We start from the raw sequence: 9,123 nt of genomic DNA on the forward strand, positions 1-9,123 counted from the left end.
CACTGAGAAGCAGAAGGTCTTGTACACTGCCTTCCAGCTGACTGGGGATGTAGGGCATTAGTGGACGGCGGTGAGTCTTCTTGAGAGGTAGAGAGCCGGTCCATCTGGTATGATGTGGGTTCGTTTTAAACAAGTATTTTTCGAGAGATACTTTCAGGTCTCCACTCGAGATGCGAAGGCTGATGAGTTTTCAGGCCTGACGCAAGGAACTTTGACGGTGTAGAGGTATGCCGCTAGATTTATAGAGTTATCTCGATTTGCGCCGTACTTGGTTCTGAATGAGCACGAGAAGCTTGGAGGTTCAAGAGGGGTTTAAGGAAAGACATCCACCATCTTGTGGGGATGTTGCAGATCCGTGAGTTCTCTGTCTTGGTGGATAAAGCCACCATAGTTGAGACCGACCTTCAAGATAATGAGGTAATGCAGGATCAGGGGAAGAGGCCGGTATCTTCTGGTCCTCAGAGTGGTCCTCGGTAGGGACGGTGGAATAAGAAGAAGAGTTTTAGTTCCAGTTATAGGCAGAACATTGAGCGGAGAGTTATCAGGGGGATCCATTCCCCGAACTGTGCGTCAAGTGTCGTAAAAGGCAAGATGATGAATGTCATCCGTTATGGGGAAACTGCTATAAATGTGGCAAGCCGGACCACATGTCACGGAGTTTCCAAGCACCGAAGAGAGATACACCTACACAAAGCCAGAACCATGGGAGTAATAAGATGCCTCAGTGGAACTACCAGGAAACCACGACTCCAGCAAGGGTATATTCACTGACTCCAGTAGATGCGGAACATGTTGGGAACGTGGTGACAGGTACCATGTTATTGTTTTCGAATAAAGCTATTGTTTTATTTTATTCGGGGGCAACCCATTCGTTCATATCTACTAGTTTTGTGAAGTTGTGTGGGGCTGAAACCTGTGTGATGAATGAAATGTTGTTTGTGACTACGCCGACTGGGAGTGTAACGATCTGTAGTAAGATGTTAGGGAACTGCCTAGTGGGAATCCAGGGGAGACTGCTACCAGCAAACCTCGTAGTATACGACATGCATGGTTTTGACATCATACTGGGGATGGATTGGCTATTCTCCAGTTCTGTGGTGATTGATTGTCGTAGGAAGGTAGTAGTGTTCAGACCTCCTGGGGAGTAGGAGTATGAATTTGTAGGATCATGTGTGCGTTTGACGCCACAGGTTCTATCAGCGTTACAGGCAAGGAGGTTACTCTTGGACGAGTGTGAGGGGTACCTAGCTTGTGTGAAGGAACCACCGAGGGATGAGTTGAGACTCGAGGATATTCGGGTAGTCAACGAGTTTCTGGATGTGTTTCCTAATGATTTACCCAATTTACCTCTAGATTGGGAGGTGGAGTTTGCGATAGAGTTGCTGCCTGTTAAGACACCGATCTCTAAAGTTCCATACCGGATGGCTCCAATAGAACTTCAAGAGTTGAAGGAGCAGTTGTAGGAATTATTGGACCAGGGTTTTATTCGACCAAGTGTTTCGCCCTGGGGAGCTCTAGTTTTGTTTGTGAAGAAGAAGGACGGGTCGATGCGTATGTGCATTGATTACCGTGAGATTAATAAGGTGATAATGAAGAACTGTTATCCATTACCTCGTATAGATGATCTCTTTGACCAGTTATAGGGAACGCAGGTCTTTTCAAAAATCGACCTACAGTCAGGGTATCATCAGATGAGGGTTAGATCTGAGGATGTAGCTAAGACTGCTTTCTGAACAAGATACAGCCACTATGAGTTCTTAGTTATGCCGTTTGGGTTGACTATTGTGCCGGCAGTGTTCATGGATATGATGAACAGGGTGTTCCATGAGTACCTGGATCAGTTCGTAGTGGTGTTCATCGATGACATTCTGGTATACTCAAGGAGTCCGGAAGAGCATGAGAACCATTTGAGGTTGGTACTACAAATTTTGCGAGAGAGGAAGTTGTATGCTAAGCTAAAGAAGTGTGAGTTATGGTTGAATCAGGTCGCGTTCTTAGGCCATGTGGTGTCTAAGGGTGGTATCTCCGTTGATCCAATCAAGATTAAAGTTGTGGTTGACTAGGCTAGACCGAAGAGTGTGTAGGAGGTTCGGAGTTTTCTGGGACTGGTGGGTTACTATCGTCGGTTCATGGAAGGTTTCGCTAAATTGTCTGGACCTCTGACACGATTGACTAAGAAGGGCATGAAGTTTGACTGGACTAGTGATTGTGAGCAGTGCTTTCTCGAGTTAAAGCACCGGCTAGTTACCGCTCTGGTATTAACCATTCCTTCAGGGGATAGGGGTTTTGTGATCTATAGTGACGCGTCCCTGAAGGGTTTGGGATGTGTGCTTATGTAACAGGGTAAGGTGGTAGCTTATGCTTCTCGGCAACTTAAGGAGTATGAGAATAATTACCCTACGCATGATCTGGAATTGGCTGTTGTAGTTTATGCCCTAAAGATCTAGTGACACTGCCTAGACAATGTTCAGTGTGAGATTTTCACTAACCACAAAAGTCTCAAGTATTTTTTCACGTAGAAGGAGCTGAATATGAGGCAGAGGCGGTGGCTAGAGTTGATCAAGGACTACGATTGCACAATCAGTTATCACCTGGGGAAAACTAATGTGGTAGCGGATGCATTGAGTCAGAAGTTAGAACATGCAACAGTATCTGCAGTTGTAACTCAGCATCATGTCAGAAGGGAGCTGGAAAACCTTGGCGTGGAGTTGGTGTCTGGTGATCATCAAGCTTTCATTGCTAGCTTGGTGATCCAGCCAACCTTGTTTGAGCGTATTAAAGCTGCGCAGGCTAATGATGCGGAGTTAGCTGACATTGTGAAGAAAGTGCAGCAGGATTTGGTTGCGGATTTTAACATCTCTGACAGAGGTGTGTTGAGGCTTGGGACCAGGTTGTGTGTTCCAAATGACGATGAGATTAGAAGGACAATTCTGGAGGAAGCGCATCGCTCTTTGTATATGGTACATCCGGGTAGTATGAAGATGTATTGGGATTTATGTGAGTCCTTCTGGTGGAGTGGTATGAAGAGGGATATTGCCCAGTTCGTGGAGCAGTGTCTGACGTGTCAGTAGGTGAAAGCTGAATATCAGAGGCTAGTAGGGCCGTTGCAGCCTTTGCCTATTTCGATGTGGAAATGGGAACACATTTTCATGGACTTTGTTACCGGATTGCCGCTAGCGCTTCACAAGCAGAATGCTATTTGGGTAATCGTGGACAGGTTGACGAAATTTGCTCACTTTGTACCGACGAAGGTTAGCTACCCTTTGGATAGGCTAGCGGATCTGCATGTGCATAAGATAGTGAGAATACACGGAGTACTGGTGTCCATTGTTTCAAATTGGGATCCAAGGTTTACTTCTCGATTTTGAAAGAGCTTGCAGGAAGCACTAGGGACAAAGCTTACTTTTAGTAAAGCATTCCATCCCCAGACCGATGGACAGTCGGAGAGGACGATACAGACCCTGGACGATATGTTACGGGCTTGTGTTTTAGACTTCGGTGGTAGTTGGATCCAATTTATGCCACTAGTGGAGTTTGCCTATAACAATAACTTCCAGGCTAGCATAGGGATGGCACCGTTCAAGGCTTTGTATGGTCGGAGGTGTCGATCTCCTTTGTATTGGGATGAGGTCGGTGAACGTCAGGTTTTAGGACCTAAACTCGTACAGCAGGCGTATGAGAATGTGGGTTTGATCCGGGAGAGGATTAGATCAGCTTAGAGTCGACAGAAGAGTTATACAGATGTTCGCCGCCATGAGTTGGAGTCCGAGATGGGGGGTAAGGTATTCCTTAGAATCTCTCCGATGAAGGGAGTGATGAAATTTGGGAGGAAGGGTAAGTTGAGCACGAGGTACATCGAACCATTCGAGATTATTGAGCGACTGGGTCCGGTAGCCTACAGAATTGCATTACCCCCAACACTCTCGAGGGCCCACGATGTGTTTCACGTTTCCATGTTGAGAAGGTACTTGTTGGATCTATCGTATGTTATCAATTATGATGAGTTGGAAATTGAAGATACTTTAGTGTATGAGGAAATACCTGTTCAGGTTCTGGACCGTAAAGTTCAGAAGTTTCGCACCAAGGAAATATCGTTAGTAAAGGTATTGTGGCGGAATCACGTGGTTGAGAAAGCTTCTTGGGAACTGGAAACGGAAATACACCAGAAGTATCCGTAATTGTTTTGAGTAGTAGAGTGGTATGAGTATGTATATATGTATGTAATACTCTGCTATCGTATTAGTATTTGGTGGTTAGTCTTTGGGAGAGTCCTGTTGTATTGGAAGCTCCCGAGACCACGTATGTATGTAACCACGGTATTCCTCTGCCATAAGTGAGGGAATGTATGTGTGTATGTATCGTAATGGGGTTACGTATAAATGACCGTCGTTTCCTCTAGAGTATGTATGTATGTATCGTATCGGGGTTGCGTATAAATGGCCACCGTTTTCTCTAGAGCATGTATGTATGTATCGTATCGGGGGTGCGTATAAATGGTTGTCATTTTCTATAGATTATGTATGTATTGTAGAGGGACTACGTATAAATGGTGGTCGGTTCACCTTAGAGTGTATATGTATGTAGTAGTATGAACGTGTTCGTAATGAGAGATTGCAAATTTTGAGGACAAAATTTTTGTAAGGAGTGGAGGTTGTAAGAACCCGAACCATAATATATGGATCAATTATGTAAAATAAGGGTAAATTGGTAAATTCAGCAAGATTTGTCGACGAGGTTAAAGTTTGTCGACGAAATCTCTTTTGTTCTCGTTGACAAAATTCAGAGGCTCGTCGATGAAAAGAAGCCAAAATATTTCGGGAAACCGTGGATCTCAGGCTCGTCGACGAGGCCACTGGTTCGTCGACAAAGGCAATGGCAGACTCATCGACGAGGACGCCAATTCGTCGACGAGGGCGGCCGAGTCAAGGGCTATATATCAGTTTCCATTGCTTCTAAGCTAAGTAAACTTAAAATATCCTCTCCCTCTCTCTATAGAACTTGAAGAACTCTCCCTCTCTTGATTTCTTCACCGTTCGTCGCTTGATTCGTAAATCCAACGTTACTGCGAGGATCAGGGAAGGATTCTCTACGTTTCTAGCGGGTTGAAATCTCGTTGTGAACGTTTTCAAGTTTCGATCTAAAATCGAGGTAAGGCTCGGTTTTCATATCTAATTCAGAATATGTGTAACAGTACGAATTGTAAGCATGCATTGTACTGTGGATTGTAGGTTTTGGAGTCTCGGTTCATAGTTTTGGGGACCGTAGAGTTCGTAGTTGGAATTCGGGTTAAGGTAAAGGGATTCAGTTTATATCAATTTATTTTCGAAATTAGGATTGGTAAGCTTGTAGGCTACAATCGTATGTATGTTTTGGTAACTTATTTTGGGAAATCTATCGGGTAAAAATACGGGATTTTCGGGTTACAATTTTTGGGAAAATTTGGGGATTTCGGGTATCATCTCTACTTTGTTTAGAAAACCGTTCGTTTTGTTTAAACTATATTATTAAGATGATTGTTATCCATATTTGCATAAATTGTATACTTGAATTGGAAAACGATATGATTTGTCGTAAACCAAATATGTGTGGTATGTATAGTTGTATATAATTGTTCTAGGTATTTGTAAAATAGATATGTGGCGGCTAATTACCATACGCTGAAATGTATAGGAGTGTGAGCTCCAAAATAATTCCAGGTTTTGTGAAATCGGCTAGTGGCGGCTAATTACCGTATGCCGAAACAGCTATGTGGCGGCTAATTACCATACATTGTGCCATGTACCGGTATGAAAATCGTGGGCGAGAGTGTCTGGCTCTATATCCGAGAGTGTGAATTATCACTATGTATCCCAGCTGGTCACCGAGGGGTGTGAGCTACACGACATTGGCAATGTAATCACTGTGAAGTTTCGAGTTTTATGGAGTAGTTGCGTGTTGGCAATGTAATCACCGTGAAACTTTGGATTCATAGAGTAGGTGCGTACTCTTGTGAGCTACATCGTATTGGCAATATAATCGCTGTGAAGTTTCGGGTTTCATAGCGTAGTTGTGTATTAGTGTGACGACACTGACCGTATGTTTTGGGTATCGTATGTGCTGGAATGCATTTGTGAAAATACTGAAATTGTATGGAACGGTATGGAATTGTATGGAACTGTATGGAAATGTTTTCGCACTGTATCGTATTGTATAGTGTTATGTTTTGCGTAAAATAACACTGGTATGCCACACACTGATATAACCTGCTTTCTTCCTTACTGAGAGGTGTCTCACTCTGAATGTACGTACAATGTTTTCAGGTCCATCAGGTAGCAGTATCTAGCATCCTAGTGACCGGAAGTGGGGGTGTTGTTAGCTGCCATTAGTGCCTGCTTAGGTACAAGTTTTGTAACTGGGTTGTCGTGATGGGTTTTGTTGACACCTAGAGTATGTACGGTATTTGTGGGATTGTATACCTTAGTATTGTATGGGTTCATGTATCCTAGTTTTGTACAGACTCTGGTATGGTATGTTATATAGATAGATGAAATATTTTCCGCTGCGTAACTGATGAGCATGGATGTATATGTGTATGTGTGTACGGCATCCGTGTACCCCACGGGGTCGGACCCTCTTATTGTATTGTATTATGTATGTTTTAATTAATACAGAAACAGGTTAGGTTACTATATTCACACTTGGTACCCATTTGCGGGTTTGGGGCGTGATAGTGAGCCTATTCCGGCAGATCAGGCCAAAGGGTGTGGATCCACCAATTTAGCGCCGATACGATGCCATGGGAGTCGGGGACTAGCCATGTGTCGGTGGCGCCGTGTTACGTGGGTTGGCTACGAGCCAACGCCGTAAGTCGCGGGCCGGCTTCGGGCCAATGGGTGTGACGACATCGGGATTGCTGATCATGTGTGTGTGTACGTGTATGCACTATTGTGAAATTAGTATTGGAACTGCATTTAACTGCGTGTATGTTGCATCATGATAACACTCAAATATCACACACCGATATAATATGTGTTCTTCCTTAATGAGAGGTGTCTCATCTCTACTGTACGTATATTTTTATAGGTCCTTCGAGTAACCGGAACGAGTGTCCTCGTGTCGGGAGCGTAGTGGCCGGTGTACTGCGGGTAGCGCTTGGGTAAGTGCTAGGACTTGTGTTTTGTGGGTTGTCATTTGAGATGTGTTGGGCACCCGTTTGTACGTTATTGATGGAACCTTGATTTTGTCCTTGTATAGACTCTGGTATGGTACTGTATGTATATAGTAAGACCTTTTTTCGTTGCGTATATTTTGTTATGTTTGGATGTGTATAGGGTGCCTAGGAACCCCACGGGGTTGGACCCTCATCCATTGTCCTGTATCTTTGGATGTTTTTTATGATACAGGGACTGGTTGGTTTACATTTTCACCCCTGGGTCCCATTTTCGGGTTCAGGGCGTGACATGGTAGGCCAGTCATGGTTAAGTCCCACCTTCGTGCCTCACAACCCGGTCATGTAGGGTTATTACATGACGGTGATGTAAGAATGTCCACTCAGGTTGGTTCCTCATTACAAATATGATGATTTAGGAGGTGTTATTTAAAGTAAGTACTGGTGAGATATTGTTATTTATATAAGGAGATATGTTTTATCTAGGAGATATGTAAAAATATTTTTGGAGTGTTATATATGTAATTATGATGGCATTAGAACTCTGGTATTGTGTTTGGGATTATATGTATATGTATGTTTTCGCTGCTTAGTTTATCATGAGAGATGGACAGGTCACCCCGGTACCCCATTTCGAGCCAAGTTGTGGTTAAGGTATGGTATCAAAGATATATGAATATTAAAAATAAAAAAAAATCAACGTGTCACAAGAAGCATTTAAAAATCAAGTGTTAAGTACTGGTCTCTTTTGTGAATTCACTTGTAAATGCAGTTCTAAAATATTAAGTGAAAGATGGATGACTTGTCTACATGATTGGGGTTAAAACCTAATAACTTAAAACTTTTGAATTAAATTGATGCTCACTCATATATGTCAATTTGCTTTATCTCTTTAGAAACTCATCTTGTGAAATTAAATTTTATAACTTACTCATGTAATGAGGAACACAACCTTATCCTTTCCCACATGTATGGGTTTCTTTCTTTTTCCACTTGGCTACAAAGCCCTCCAAATTATTATTATTATTATTTCCATGAATAATAGAATTGCCGACCCATGAGGATTGATATATACAAAGCTCTTCTCAATTTTTTACACTAAGATTGTGACCTCTTGGCATCACTTTTAATAAACTTGATAAGATACCCATTACAGTTGAATGGTTGACAATTTTCTTGAATTTCTCCTTGGTTGAAAATCCTAACCTAACCTCAAATTAAATTTTGAAAAGCTTAGAAGTGGGGATGAAAACAATAAACTTCTTTGTCATTCCACTATCATTTGATTTAGAGGGTTTACTTGGTTCAATAATGAATTGAAATTTAGGTTGGAAAAGTAGAGCCTTGTATGAATCAATGTTTGTGTTAAGCCTTTTTTTATTTTCTTCTTTTTAAAAATAAAAAATAAAAATTCTTCCTCTTCCCCCCCAAACTTTTGTCAATTCATCATCCAAATCAAAACTATCTACATCGTTCCAATCATCACTTATTCTACACTCGCTCACAACTGCATCAATACAAAAATTTAGCATAGCTATTATTTCCACCATGACCTCTATATGCACCTTTCAAAGAATTTTAAAAGTAATATAAAGCTAGAAAAAATATGCAAGCTATGTCTACAAATAAAGTTCTACATGGTTACTAAATGCTAAAATAGATGCCATGTGTTAGCACTAAGGATTCAAAATTCAAATGCACGTTAGTCTTGGGGTATTCTCATTAGCTTCTCATGCCTAGTTTAGCCACCGGGTTTATATTCTCAATTAACTAAAATGTGCGCCCATACCATTCTGTCCGTTTATTTGAATCATTATAAATGAGATTTCTATCCGTTTATACTACTACACCTATAAAATAAACCTATGATGAACTATGCAGATTTTTGAGATTTTATTTACTTTAACATAATAATTACTATAAAATAAAATTTCTTAGAATGCTTCAATTTTTTGTCATCACTAAATTATTTCCTT

Source organism: Malania oleifera, chromosome 4, assembly GCF_029873635.1.
Source record: "Malania oleifera isolate guangnan ecotype guangnan chromosome 4, ASM2987363v1, whole genome shotgun sequence".
NCBI lineage: Eukaryota > Viridiplantae > Streptophyta > Magnoliopsida > Santalales > Ximeniaceae > Malania > Malania oleifera.